Here is a 15,404-nt window from a genome sequence, read left to right as displayed (position 1 = left end):
AAAAAGAACGTCCCCCTTTTTCTGGTTGTTCTAAGGAAGATGTTGACAACTTCATTTGCAGAAAAGTTAAAGCAAATTAATTGCATGATTCAGCCTTCGCTGTGATAGGCAAGAATGCAACTTCCTTCTTTGTGGGATTCGTTATGAGCACATAAAAGGATATGATGTTAACAAAGGGAGAAAACTCTTCAAGAGAGATGTGGTTGAGAATCATGAACTAGTATAAATCTAGTTAATCTTCAGGAGCAGATGGTGTTCATCAGAGGGTTCAGAAGGCTCTAAACCCTAAGGTAGCAGTGCTACCGACAAACATCTGTAATTGATAATCCAAACCAGAAACTCTTCTCGACGCCTATTAAATCGCAACCACGGTGCCAGTGTAAAAAAAAAAGCAAGATTCACAGATGAATCTGTGGGTTTGAAAGCTCATAATTAACATCCAAGAAACCATTTCAGAGTAATCCAAGGCAGAAGAACCATCACATGTTGGTATATAGTTACATAGGCAGACCAGAAACACGGACTCTGCTTTCATTTTTCACTATCTCTTTGTAGTTACGGGGGGGGGGGGGGAGATTTAAAATAGGAGAAAGGAGTGGGATGAAATCTGGGAAATATCATCTATAATCTGAAACCCAATATGTAAAATATGCACCCTAATCTTACTCATTTTTACGTGTAAGTAAGTCTCCCCAAGTTCACTGGGATTTATCCTAAGTAAGAGTGCAGAGGATTTCAGCTCTCATCTTGAAAACTGGCCAAGCACTGAAAGGGTGAATAATTAGCAGGAGACCCAAGAGCCCACGATAAAATGAAGGAAAACTGCCTAAAGAAATAAATTCATATCACATTTTTCATCTGGCTCTGTGGAGCTGGTTAGATTAGGCTGGCCAGTTCTCTTGAAGCTCCAATCCCAAAATGTGGAGGGGGAGTCTTTGAGCTACAGAAGGAGGCTACTTGGTAGACCAAGGGCTAGAGTCTGGTGGAATAAGGGCAGAGGCTATGGTCTGTGGTGTGGCCATCTGGTCAGTCAGGGAAAGTGTCCGGTTGACATGGTGGGGAGGAAATTGCAAAAGCTCTCATGCCAAACCCAAACCCCACTGATATTGGTAGGATTGCCATACTTCAAACAGTGACAATCCGGACAGAAAGCTTGTTGACCTTTTTTTTTTAGTTTTGTCCAAAGTTGCTGAGCTTTTTTTTTTTTTTTTGCCATTTTTGAGCTATTTTTATGGGAAATGGGCAAAAATGGACATTCTGCCATTTCCAGTATTCCAGATATGTCTGGCAAATTTTTTACATATGGCCACCCTGTGAAATAATAAGTATTTCCTCTAGAGATCACCCTGGAACATCAGGTTAAACCCATAGACCTGGCAACTCTGGGTGGATTGCATCTTTTGATAGGAGTGAAAATTTCCAGCAGAGTCACTAGGCATTGCGTGCAAATCATTGCCTTTTCAGAAATATCCCCTTCTGTTTGTCTTCTTGGAATGGCTATTTTGCCTGGAAGCAAACACAGAAGTCCTTTCCAGAGTAGAAACACCTTTTGAGTGTACACTTTTGTCACATTGTGAGATTAAGCCTGCTTTTGTCTTTTCCATATATCCCTGTTCTTTGAACCCCCTCTGAACACCAGGTACTTTGGATTCACAGAACTGCATTGGTGGCAAAAGGATAATATTGCAATTTTTGAAATGTGATGTTTCCCACCTGCACCACATCCCAGGGAATGTCTGATTTTGTGATATGTAACATTTTGCATTAACAGGGAATCGTTTATTATTGCCAGAACAACTCTGGCTGTTTCCACTCTAAGCCTTGTTCACTAGCAGTGATGGCACTAGAAATGTTTTTCAGGGGTGCACAGAAGGGACAAAGTATATTTCTAGGTGGGTGAATTCCATCTGGTTCTTCCATCTTTCCTCAGACTTCAAGAAGCCTGGCTTTTTCTGAAAAACTAATGATGCAGATCACTACTATTTTGTCTTCTTAAAAGGGTGGGCCTTTTACATGAGCAGTGACACACCAGGAAAGTAGACCTATCACAGTTCACCACACATCCATGATAACATTTGCAGTGGGTGCCAATCTTGTGCCTTTAATTGATCTTTTAATTATTACTAAAACACTTTTCCAGCTCCTTTCACTCATAAAACAGAGGTTTTGACATCATAATACTATAGTAGGGCTGGATAGTGTTTTGGCACTAAAGTATTAGATCACTATTGTGTTACGGTGCTGTATCTCTCTTTTGGGACGCGGGTAGCGCTGTGGGTAAAAGCCTCAGCGCCTAGGGCTTGCCGATCGAAAGGTCGGCGGTTCGAATCCCCGCGGCGGGGTGCGCTCCCGTTGTTCGGTCCCAGCGCCTGCCAACCTAGCAGTTCGAAAGCACCCCCGGGTGCAAGTAGATAAATAGGGACCGCTTACTAGCGGGAAGGTAAACAGCGTTTCCGTGTGCGGCTCTGGCTCGCCAGATGCAGCTTTGTCACGCTGGCCATGTGACCCGGAAGTGTCTGCGGACAGCGCTGGCCCCCGGCCTCTTGAGTGAGATGGGCGCACAACCCCAGAGTCTGGCAAGACTGGCCCGTACGGGCAGGGGTACCTTTACCTTTACCTTTATTGCTTCTTTTAGGGACGCAGGTGGCGCTGTGGGTAAAAGCCTCAGCGCCTAGGGCTTGCCGATAGAAAGGTCGGCGGTTCGAATCCCCGCGGCGGGGTGCGCTCCTGTTGTTCGGTCCCAGCGCCTGCCAACCTAGCAGTTCGAAAGCACCCCCGGGTGCAAGTAGATAAATAGGGACCGCTTACTAGCGGGAAGGTAAACGGCGTTTCCGTGTGCTGCGCTGGCTCGCCAGATGCAGCTTTGTCACGCTGGCCATGTGACCCGGAAGTGTCTGCGGACAGCGCTGGCCCCCGGCCTCTAGAGTGAGATGGGCTCACAACCCTAGAGTCTGTCAAGACTGGCCCGTACGGGCAGGGGTACCTTTTACCTCTCTTTTATGCGGGGTGGGGGTCAGAACCTGGAGAAGTAATTTAGTGATAATTAAAAGAATTTAACAAAATCAAAGCAAGGTCAGAATGATGGCACTCTCACCATAAGTGTTTTACTGAATGTGTGCTGAGATGCAAATGGCCACGCCCACAGCAGCTATGCCACGCCCACTAGTGTGGAAAGAACAAAGGGGGAGGTGTGCACATTAAAAAGCCCAATAGTGTGGAAAGTCAGTTGCAATTTTGCTTCTGGCTTGCAACAGAAGATCAGTGGTTGAGTAGCGCCAAGAGCCACCCATCTAGAAATCTGAAAGCAGCCTTATTGTGTGTTTCCCCACCTTTTTCATACAACGTTTATCTCTAGGGAAGAATCTCAAGAGGTCAAGCGGAGGAGGCAGCTTCCTTCATTCTTAAAAGTTAGAGGATTTGATTCCCCCACCCCACCAACATGCCTACACATCTAACAAGGGCTGTAGTTTTGCCAGCTGTGAGCATAACACAGATGCAGCCAAGTGGAGATGTAGAAAACCCCATTGCTCTGTAAAGCCAAATGTTAGCAGAACATGAAATCATATTCACGATGGTGTCGGCATTCATCGAAATTCATTGAATTGCCAACATCTGGATGTCAAAGATCTTTCAGCATTTGCACATTTGGCAAGAGGAGCTCTAAAATTAACATCTGGCATGTTTTTTGGGGGTGGGGTCCTCTTTGCACGACAGAGAGCACAGTTGTAAGCGCTTTCTAGCAAAGGATGTGGCAGCAATCAACATCATATAATTGAGTGCACAAAGGATATACACATCATATAATTGAGTGCACAAAGTGCGAGACATCTGCTTTTTGATGCCATCCACAAATCAGATCTCCAAAAATAAAATTATAGGAAGTAGTGTGTTTTACATTTCAGCAAGAGATTCCAGAGGATACCTGAATAGATGGATCATTTTTGCGAAGCAGCGAGACTGTGGTGCATTAAGTCCTCGAAGGCTGTTACCCATAAAGCAGTCAAGCAAATAAATGAGGAAAATGGTAATCTAACAAACTGTCAAAGCTATTTGCCCTTGCCCCCTGCCTTCTGTTTACCATTTCGAAAATATATACACAACTACAGGAGACAACATTTCATGCTTGTGTTTCACTCAATGCAGTCAGCTTTGAAAATTGCCTCAATTAATTCACGGCTCTCTCAGGAGAAAGAGGGGTGGAGTGTGTGCCATAACTGTATCAGGATGCATTGCTGTTCTGTTACGGTGAGTATTTGACTGAGATTTCCCTTGGGAGAAAACGGGAGCACTATTTCAATAACTGGGAAAATAGTGTTTCTTCCAATTCAGAGGACAAAATGGAAAACCCAGTGAGAGAAAAGGAGGAGGGAATCTGGTAGCTGGATCAGAACCAACAGAAAAAATGACCAACAGGGCAAGTGTTAGTTCCACCCATTTTGCTGCACCGATCACATGTTGCGTTCCTAATCCGTGAAATGAATTGGAGTGTAATCCTGAAAATCACCCACAGCCAATGATTAAACTCTAGACTTCAAATTTCCTTTTTATCTTCTCTACATCTTGTCTAAAAGTTTCAGCAGTGACGTAATTGCTAGAAACAATCTGTGAGTACTGATGTCTGTTTCGTTTTCCAGTATCAGTTATCTGCCCATAGCATGCTTGCTATGATACAATATGCTCACAAAAAATGAGATAAAGTAAAATTTTGTTTTCCATTTGCCAATTCATTGTTATGTTGAAAAAGACTATTAATAAATCTTATGCACTGTTTAACCATTACTAAGATAGTTGCGGTGAAACTAACTTCCTGGCAAGGTTGAGTGATGCTTCCATCCTCACAATTTCAGACTTCCTAAAGTGGGGGCTGTTGCTATTTTCAAGGGAATTGACACACAGTTTGAGTCTGCTGGCTATGATGTTCAGCTTTCCATTACAACGTGGAAAGATGTTGGGCTTTATTAGTCTATAAACAACTTACACAGGATTGGGCTGTTAGGTAGAAACATGGTACAAAACCCCAGACAAGTAAACAAGACTTGCTTCTGAGCAAATTAGTTTATAAGTGGGCTGTGAAATATCTCTTCAGTAAGTGCACCCCCCCCCCCCAGCATTCCCAACCTACTGACTTCAGAGAATTCCCCTTACTCACTGAGGCAACTCTAACACAAGTAGTTCCAAAGGGAAAAAATATATAGCCAGGCTAGGAAAATACTGTTCTGGGTACCTTCCAAGATCTGCTGAAGGAAAAAAGAAAGAAAGAATGTTTTTGCTGCCCACTTACAGAGCTGACTGGGACTGTTGTCGCAAACAGGAGCAAGGTTTATTTTCCTTTGAGTCTTCAGCATGAAATATCGTCTAGTCTTGTTTCCTCAGTCAGATGCAGCATCCAAATCTCTCAGAATAGATCTGATGCCTGTTAGCAAAGCATCATCTCCACCCTGGAACTAGAACATTTCCAATTAAAAGGTCAGGATATGTTATATGTGGATGACAGCATGGTCTCGTCGGTATCTAAAAATGAACACTGACATTTTTTGTTAAAACCCTAAACCCGTCCTAGAATGTATGCAGTGCAGTTTATCTGGGTGTTATTCTGAAAGTTAGTGCAGCAGAGCGCCCACAGTTCAAGAAGGACACTGACAAACTGGAACGTGTCCAAAGGAGGGCAACCAAAATGGTCAAAGGCCTGGAAACGATGCCTTATGAGGAACGGCTAAGGGAGCTGGGCATGTTTAGCCTGGAGAAGAGGAGGTTAAGGGGTGATATGATAGCCATGTTCAAATATATAAAAGGATGTCATATAGAGGAGGGAGAAAGGTTGTTTTCTGCTGCTCCAGAGAAGCGGACACGGAGCAATGGATCCAAACTACAAGAAAGAAGATTCCACCTAAACATTAGGAAGAACTTCCTGACAGTAAGAGCTGTTCGACAGTGGAATTTGCTGCCAAGGAGTGTGGTGGAGTCTCCTTCTTTGGAGGTCTTTAAGCAGAGGCTTGACAACCATATGTCAGGAGTGCTCTGATGGTGTTTCCTGCTTGGCAGGGGGTTGGACTCGATGGCCCTTGTGGTCTATTCCAACTCTATGATTCTAGGATTCTAAGAGTGCCCAAACTATGACCCAGGAAGCCCTGGATTCAAATATTGCCTCTGTCACATCCTCCCTTTCTCTGTCCCAACATATGGACATTGTGGCAATTTGCAGACAAATCTAAAAATCCATATCCTAGTGAGTTAGCATGTGACTACATAGCCACACAGGGATGCAGGTGGCGCTGTGGGTTAAACCACAGAGCCTAGGACTTGCCAATCAGAAGGTTGGCGGTTTGAATCCCCGCGACGGGGTGAGCTCCTGTTGCTCGGTCCCAGCTCCTGCCCACCTAGCAGTTCGAAAGCACGTCAAAGTGCAAGTAGATAAATAGGTACTGCTCCAGTGGGAAGGTAAACGGCATTTCCGTGCGCTGCTCTGGTTTCGCCAGAAGTAGCTCAGTCATGCTGGCCACATGACCCGGAAGCTGTACGCCGGCTCCCTCGACCAATAAAGCGAGATGAGCGCCACAACCCCAGAGTCGGCCGTGACTGGACCTAATGGTCAGGGGTCCCTTTACCTTTCCCTTTTACATAGCCACACTGCTGTTAAGTAGACTCAGGCTATAGAAATGCAATTGGTAAAGAAAGCTCTGTGTGGTGTCATTTCCCCTCCTCTCGGTTGGGGAGAAGCAGCGGAGCTTTTCCTCTTCCTCCCTCCCCCTTTCTCTTCATCCAGTGATAGGAGCAGACATCTACTGTGGTACCTCGGGTTAAGTACTTAATTCGTTCCAGAGGTCCGTACTTAACCTGAAACTGTTCTTAACCTGAAGCACCACTTTAGCTAATGGGGCCTCCCGTTGCCGCCGTGCTGCTGCCACACGATTTCTGTTCTCATCCTGAAGCAAAGTTCCTAACCTGAGGTACTGCTTCTGGGTTAGCAGAGTCTGTAACCTGAAGCATCTGTAACCTGAAACGTCTGTAACCCGAGGTACCACTGTATACAATTTGCTTAGCTTCTGGCTGAAAAAAACCATTGAGAAAGGGAAAATGGTACCTGGGAGAAAACAAGCAAGACTTTCAGCCAACATGTTAATAATTGGCCAAATATAGTCAAATTTAAGTCTGCATAGATGAATTAAAGGCTCAGTGCTCATGCTCTGTGCCTCTTACTTCACAATAAGTTCATAGAATCATAGAGTTGGAAGGGACTCAAGAGTAGAAGAATAAGAAGAATTTGGATTTGATATCCTACTTTATCACTACCTAAGGAGTCTCAAAGGGGCTCACAATCTCCTTTCCCTTCCTCCCTCACAACAAACACTCTGTGAGGTGAGTGGGGCTGAGAGACTTCAGAGAAGTGTGACTGCACCAAGGTCACCCAGCAGCTGCATGTGGAGGAGCGGGGAATCGAACCCGGTTCACCAGATTACAAGACCACTGCTCTTAACCACTACACCACTCTGGCTCTCTAGAGTCATCTAGTCCAACCCTGTACAATGCAGGAATCACACCTAAAGCTTCCATGACAGATGGCCATCCAACTTCTGCTAAAAAACTTCCAAGGAAGGAGAGTGCACCACCTCTTGTGGGAGTCTGTTCCACTGCCGAACAGCTCTTACTGTCAGAAAGTTTTTTCGCATGTTTAGTTAGAATGTAACTTGAAGCCATTGGTTCGAGTCCTGCTCCCCAGTTGCTACATAAACATTGACTTTTGACATTCAATAGCTCTCTCCTATCAAGCCTTAATTTTGAGGTGCTTTGGGGGCTTTTTAAAAAGCCCCCAAACAGCATGCCACCACCAATCCCTGAATGGTGTGAAATTCCAGAAGCTCATCCAGAAGCTTTTGGAAATGAGACACATCGGAGACTGTGGTGTCTTTATGATATATGGTTTATTTACATATATATGCAACCTGAGCCTGCGAAGGAGGGGCCTCAGCACGCCAAAAGGCTCTTGCTTCTTCCATAGCCACAGCCTTGGATTCAAACAGACACAAAACATCATGTTCTGCCTCTCTGGCATTTCAGCTTCCTCCACAATGACATCATTCCTAAACTCTAAACTCTGGCTTTATCTATTTAGGAAGGGAGACCTACCCATTTGCCGCCCCACAGCAAGCCTCTTTGATTCTTTGTCCTCTTAATAGCCTCATAGCTTGTCACTTCAAGAGGAAGCTAGCCTGGCTTAATTAGCTGTTGGAATTTGTTAAATCCAGGGATTAGAGTAGTCTAGCACTCAGTTTAACACCCTGAGCCTTTATTAAATTCTAACACGTACTGGTTCCAGTAATTTAGAAGTGCCTAGCACCCACAAACTCCTAACAATATCCACTTAAAATCTTCTTGAGCGGGGTTCGTTTATTTATTTTAAAGAGCTAAATCATTTCTGCAGCATTGCTGCCAACTTTCACAGCTGTTTATATGGCTGGAATCAATTAAAAAGATGCATGCTGATTTTGCACCTTTGACTTATTTAATTCTGAAGTTCAGCAAATAGAGTAATCTTAAAAGTGTGAGTCGGGGGCAGGAGATGAGGTAGTAGAGAAAATAAGTTTATAGTAAACAGCATAAAAGAGACACTGAATAGTAAATAATTGAGTTGCAGTTTTGGCAGGCCTTTAGGGATACTGATCAAGGTGTTTGCAATGCTGTTAGTACTTCTTTTGTGCTTTTTAAAACAAGTCGTTAGAAATAGAAAGCTTATTAGGAAATATAATTGCACCGGCTCAGCTTATGTAAGGTGAAATGCTATTAAACATTTGTTAATTTTCCATATGTTCTTTAGTTTTTATATAGGCACTGATACAAATGTATTTTTTTGGGGGGTGCTCCTGTTCCTCCCTCCCCCCGTAACTTTGTGTTTGGATGTAACGCTGAAATACAGCTTAATTTTATGTGAACAAATTTTAATGAATGCATTCCATATCCACCTCTTCTTCACCTCCCCCAGCACAGCTGCAAGGTTGGATGCTTTTGTTTTTAATAATTTTTATGAAATATTTTCTTGGGCGCTTTTGTTTTCACTTAGATTTTTAAGTAACCAGGCAAGCAGTGTTTAGAATTACAGTCATACCTTGGGTTACAGATGCTTCAGGTTGCGTCTTTTTGGGTTATGGACCCTCCGAAACCCGGAAGTACCGGAACGGGTTACTTCTGGGTTTCGGCGCTCACACATGCGCAGAAGCGCTAAATCACGCTTTGCACATGCGCAGAAGTGCTGAATCGCAACCCGAGCGTGCGCAGATGTGCCGCTGCGGGTTGTGAATTCTACGGGTTGCAAATGTGCATCCCTCACGGATCACGTTCGCAACCCGAGCATCCACTGTAGCTATAGTTTATTGAAATGAGATTACTTCAAACCATGGTTTATGAAGTTTGCATGATTGAATGAACCACAGTTCATGTTAACCACAGTTTGAGGTTCAGGTGCAATGTTAAACTGCAGTTAATTGAAAACAGAAGTGAAAGACTTTGCTTTCCTCTTCACAGCTGTACTGGAGGGGGGTGGTTTTCATGAGTCCACATAATGCTATGCCATAGTTTAGTGTCACATCCCAGCACTAGTGCCTGTTAAACTATAATATTTCATCAAGGCAGACAGTATTATAGTAGCATCATGCTGCAGGGAATACTCTGCCACCCTACTGATAATTTTATTTATTTTTCTTTTATACAGCAGGATATAAAGGGAATCTTCCTCCCCAACAGCTTCTTGTAAATATTGTTCAAAATTCTCCGGAGGCGGCGCGAAACGATAATGGCGGTCCTCTTCGTTCTCTGAAGAGGGGCTCCGCAGGAAAGGGTCGCGCGCTGCGGCATAGCGGCGACCCACGAAGAAAAACCACGGGTAGAGTGAGCCCGTGGCCGTGGGACTCGGCGGGCACCAGAAGCTACCCCGAAAACGCAGAAGGAACCCCGTAAGGGGCTCCGGAGTGTAGGAGGGGGAGCGGTGCTGTGAGTTCATCGCTCTTTCTGCGGAAGCGAAGTCGCGCGGCTGTTATTGATGAGCGCCGACCTTTCTTCCTGGAAACATCAGGCTGCAAACTACATACCCGTGAGTAAGGGTCTTTAAATTTGGAACCTAAAATTGCTTAAATTTGGCTGAAACCGGGAGACGAGAAAAAGGAAGTCCGTCTTCCGGCTCTGCTAGCAAGATCAGAGCAAAGAACTTGAGAAGCGGAAAGCGCTGTAAAAAGGGAACTGTCAAAGTTGGGACTTTCGTGCGCTTATAGAATTGGCTTTGAAAAGAGAAAGAATAGAATCCCTTTTAACTTAAAGAGACTTTGAGTTCTAAATTGAAGTTATCCTCCCGTTTAAAGGCTGTTAAGATTGAAGAGCCAAATTGTCGGGCTGCCAGCCAGGAGAGAACTGTGAAACTGCGGAAACTGTTATTGAAACTTTAACTGATACTTTTGAGCACAAATAGACTGGACTTGATACTGTTGCAGACACCTTCCTTGAAACTTTGTTAATTTTAAAAGAGCTCTGGAAGATCTTTTTATTGTTGTGGGACTACTGTGTTTTTAAACCGAGAAAAAATAGGGACTTTAATGGCGGAAAAAGCTCCTTCTTGCCTCTGAATTTTGGTGGCACTCCCCCTAGAGGACTTTGGAATTATAAAGGCCTGGGAACTGCATTATATTTTGACTTTCTCTCTATGGATTGTTTTTAAACTGGATCTGCCTTTCCCATGGGACAATAGACAATTTGACCTTGAACATTGACAGATGTGTAAATGAGTGGAGCAGGGAAAACAAGAGCGGCTAAAGCTAAGGAAGCTAAGGAAAAAGAAAAAGACAAAAAACCTGCTCAACTTGTACAAACAACCCTGACGCAAGGGCGTAGATCATCGGTCCCAGCTGTGCTGGTAGCACAGAAGGTGGAAGCTGAAAAATCTGAGAAGCCTGGAGTAGAAGATATGGCAACAGGAGGATCTGAAGCAGTTCTGAAACAAATCTTGGAACAATTGTCAACTTTAAATCAAAAGGTGGACAACCAATCATTAAAAATTGACCAAGCTACATCATCGATCCAGAAATTGACTGACCAGGTTTCCCAGCACACACAAGCAATTGAAAATTTGCAAGGAGCCACAGCTGAAAATCAGAAATTAGCTGGGGAAGCGATTGAAAAAGCAGAGTTAGTGAAGAAGGAGGTCGAAGAGATTAAAGGAGAAGTCAGGCCTCTGCACAAACAGGTAGGGGAACAACAAGCCTATCTGTCAATGGTGGAACTGAAAAACCGGGAGAACAATCTCAGACTTAGGGCCATCCCAGAACTTGAACAAGGAGATTTGATCGGTTATCTGACAACAGAATTCTCTAGGTTCTGGGGCATTAAGGAAGACACTGATTTTAAAATTGTATCGGCTTTCAGACTGGGAAGATTGGTTAGGAAGGACAGATCCAGAGACTGTTTAATAATTCTGAGATCAAGGGAAGAGAGAGACAAGATATTAGGCCTCCACTTCAAAAAATCAATTGAAATACAAGACAAAAGGGTGGAAATTTACAGAGATATAACGAAACAATTATTGGACCTTAGATCCACCTATACAGAACTGGCAAAGTTGTTGAGACACAACGCAATTCCTTACAGGTGGGAGTTCCCACAAGGACTATCTTTTACCTACAAAGAAAAGAAGGTCAAAATTAGAACAATAGAGGACCAGCAAAAGTTCCTGCACGACCACGGAGAAGATCTCCAAAAAGGAGCAGAAGCAGCTTGGCCACTACCATCAGCTAGACCAACACCGCCTGGTGGCGGACCAACGCCCACACCCTCGGGATCAGAGGAAAAAGAAGACACCCCACTTTAGGACCAACAAACTAGAACAGGATGTCTCTGCAGCTATTCAGTTGGAATATAAATGGCGGAAATTCCCTGGAAAAAAGAAGGAGGATATTTCATATTTTAAAGAAAGAACAATTGGATATTATTTGCTTACAAGAAACACACGTGACTAGGCTCCACAGGAAAGTGTTAATTAATAAAAGACTAGGCCAAGAATTTATTTCTTCGGACAAGGTAAAGAAAAGAGGAGTGGTGATATATGCCAAGGAGAACCTGTCACCAAAATTTCTGTTCAAGGATGAACAAGGAAGAATATTGGCGATTGAAATTCAGACACAAGGAGAAAAATTTTTGATATTAGTAATTTATGCACCAAATGATGGGAAATCAGAATTTTTCAAGAAGCTGCATGAGACCATGCTGGACTATTTGGACTATTCTAACATCATTATGATGGGAGACATGAATGGGGTGGTATCAACAAATATGGACAAATCTCAAAATCAAAACATAACAACAGACGGCAGACTGCCTAAAACCTTTTTCGAACTGACTGACAATATGGACTTGATTGATATAGTAAAAGTAAAGGTACCCCCGCCCGTACGGGCCAGTCTTGCCAGACTCTAGGGTTGTGCGCTCATCTCACTCTATAGGCCGGGAGCCAGTGCTGTCCGCAGACACTTCCGGGTCACGTGGCCAGCGTGACATCGCTGCTCTGGCAAGCCAGCGCAGCACACGGAACACCGTTTACCTTCCCGCTAGTAAGCGGTCCCTATTTATCTACTTGCACCCGAAGGTGCTTTCAAACTGCTAGGTTGGCAGGCGCTGGGACCGAACGACAGGAGCGCACCCCGCCGCAGGGATTCGAACCGCCGACCTTTCAATCGGCAAGTCCTAGGTGCTGAGGCTTTAACCCACAGCGCCACCTGCGTCCCTTGATTGATTGATATATGGAGGACAAAGAACCCCCTAGGTAAAGAAGGAACTTTCTTTTCTGAGGTCCACCTGTCATGGACACGAATCGACCAAATATGGACATCTAGAGCAGTGTTTCCCAACCAGTGTTCCGCGGCACACTAGTGTGCCGCGAGATGTTGCCTGGTGTGCCGCGGCGGCGGCGGCTGCTACTGCAAAGCAGGGAGAGAAGGAGGCGGCGGCGGGGAGCCGGGCAGGGAAGTTGCTGCTGGGGATGAAGAGGCGGCGGCAGCGGGAGGCGGACTTCTCTCCCTCTCTGGTGCTGCTGCTGTGAGGCGCTTGCCAGCCCACCGGCCCCTCCTGAGCGGGATATGGGTGGGCGGACGGGGTGGGTGGGGGAGAGGCGCCGGGCCCGCCTCGTGCCCTGACAGGAGCTGCCGCTGCGCCCGCCGGCGCCCTTGACGCAGCTCCCCTCATGCCGCCTCGAGAGGCGTTGGGGGGCAGCGAGACTCTGCCGGGCCCCGCCCCTCACTCTGCGCTCGGCTTCAGGGCTGTCTTGCGAGGGGGCGGCGGGAAAAGGCTCTGAGGAGAACCTCGCTCGCTGTCCCGCGTCGCTTTTCCTCACGTCGTTTTCCCTTTCCCTTGAGGGGACGGGGAGGTGAAGGGAGCCCGCCTTCCTCCTTGCACGTGGCGAGTCGTCGGTGGAGGTAGAGAAACCACGCACATTAGATATTCATAATAATAATAATGGTTTGAAATTTAAGACTCCCCCCCCCAAGGAAAAGGCACTTTCTTGCCCTGCCCGTGGACCAGGAGGTCGCGGCGGGCGAGGCCTTCAGCAGCGGGGCCCTTATTTGCACTGCCAGCCTGACCTTCACCCTCTTACATATAGAGAGGAAAGGAGACATGGAGGTGCAAAGGCTTGCGGGGCAGAAGTAAGCCCCGCTGAGTTCATCAGGGGTGCCAATGTGAATACAGTATGATATTGGGGGGGGGGAGGCAAGTAAACCCCGCCCTGCATAGTTGATCACATTGGCAATGCCCATCAACTGGGGGACTGGCCCCCTCAAATGTTTTATTGGGGGACCTGAAGCAGTGGCGTAGCGTGGGGGTGCAGGGGCGCCGGGCGCAACATCTTGGGGGGGGGGCGCGCTCGCACTCGAGTGCTAAAATCCACGGGTTAGGGGGCACAAATTATTTGCCTTGCCCCGGGTGCTGACAACCCACGCTACGCCACTGGTCATCGGCTCCGGTTGTTGCCTTTCTCCGCCGAGGTCGGTGGACCTTGCGCCCGGTGGACATGAGCCAACAGTGTGACGCGGCAGCTAAAAAAGCCAATGCAATTCTGGGCTGCATCAAGAGGAGTATAGCATCTAGATCAAGGGAAGTAATAGTGCCACTGTATTCTGCTCTGGTCAGACCTCACCTGGAGTACTGTGTCCAGTTCTGGGCACCATAGTTCAAGAAGGACACTGACAAACTGGAACGTGTCCAGAGGAGGGCAACCAAAATGATCAAAGGCCTGGAAACGATGCCTTATGAGGAACGGCTAAGGGAGCTGGGCATGTTTAGCCTGGAGAAGAGGAGGTTAAGGGGTGATATGATAGCCATGTTCAAATATATAAAAGGATGTCACATAGAGGAGGGAGAAAGGTTGTTTTCTGCTGCTCCAGAGAAGCGGACACGGAGCAATGGATCCAAACTACAAGAAAGAAGATTCCACCTAAACATTAGGAAGAACTTCCTGACAGTAAGAGCTGTTCGACAGTGGAATTTGCTGCCAAGGAGTGTGGTGGAGTCTCCTTCTTTGGAGGTCTTTAAGCAGAGGCTTGACAACCATGTCAGGAGTGCTCTGATGGTGTTTCCTGCTTGGCAGGGGGTTGGACTCGATGGCCCTTGTGGTCTCTTCCAACTCTATGATTCTATGATTCTATGACCCCGAGCCTAGGCTTCCTTCCCGCACCCCGCTTTCCGAAGACCGCACACCAGTTGGGCCAGTACATATTCCCCTCCCGTGACTGGAGCGGAATAGCCCTTTCTCTTCTTCCCCAACCCTTGTCGTTGGAGGAGTCCCTCAGTCCCTCGCTTTGCTGCCTCCTCTCCCCCCCCCCACCCCCAAAGCTTGGAGGTTCCCCGGCAAGGGGGAGGGAAAAAAAATTGAAAGTTACACTTTCATGCGTCCCTCCCGGCGTGACGCTGCGCGCTGACGTCACGGGGCTGTAATGGTGGTGTGCCTCGAGATTTTTTTCATCAAACAAGTGTGCCTTTGCCCAAAAAAGGTTGGGAAACACTGATCTAGAGGGCTGGCACCTAAGACCAGAAAGGTGGAAATCTGCCCAAAAACCTGCTCCGACCATAACGCTTTGAAAATGGAACTGAGACTTACTCCAACCGGATCCTTCAGATGGAGAATGAATGACACCTTACTAAGAGATCAAGAGATTGTGAAGAAGGCCCAAAAAACGTTAAAGGATTATTTTGAAATAAATTTGAACACTACGGTAGAAAAAAGAATGATCTGGGACGCCAGTAAAGCAGTTATAAGAGGGTTTCTGATACAACAAAATACAATTAAGAAGAAACTCTGGAATGGAAAAAAGGAGAAAATCTTGGAGAAAATAAGTGAAGGAGAGAAAAAATTGAGAACTAAACCAAAGTCAAAGGAG

Source organism: Podarcis muralis, chromosome 13 (genome assembly GCF_964188315.1).
Source record: "Podarcis muralis chromosome 13, rPodMur119.hap1.1, whole genome shotgun sequence".
In the NCBI taxonomy this organism is placed as follows: domain Eukaryota; kingdom Metazoa; phylum Chordata; class Lepidosauria; order Squamata; family Lacertidae; genus Podarcis; species Podarcis muralis.
The sequence above is the reverse complement of the archived record's forward strand: the minus strand, read 5'-3'. Positions refer to the sequence as shown.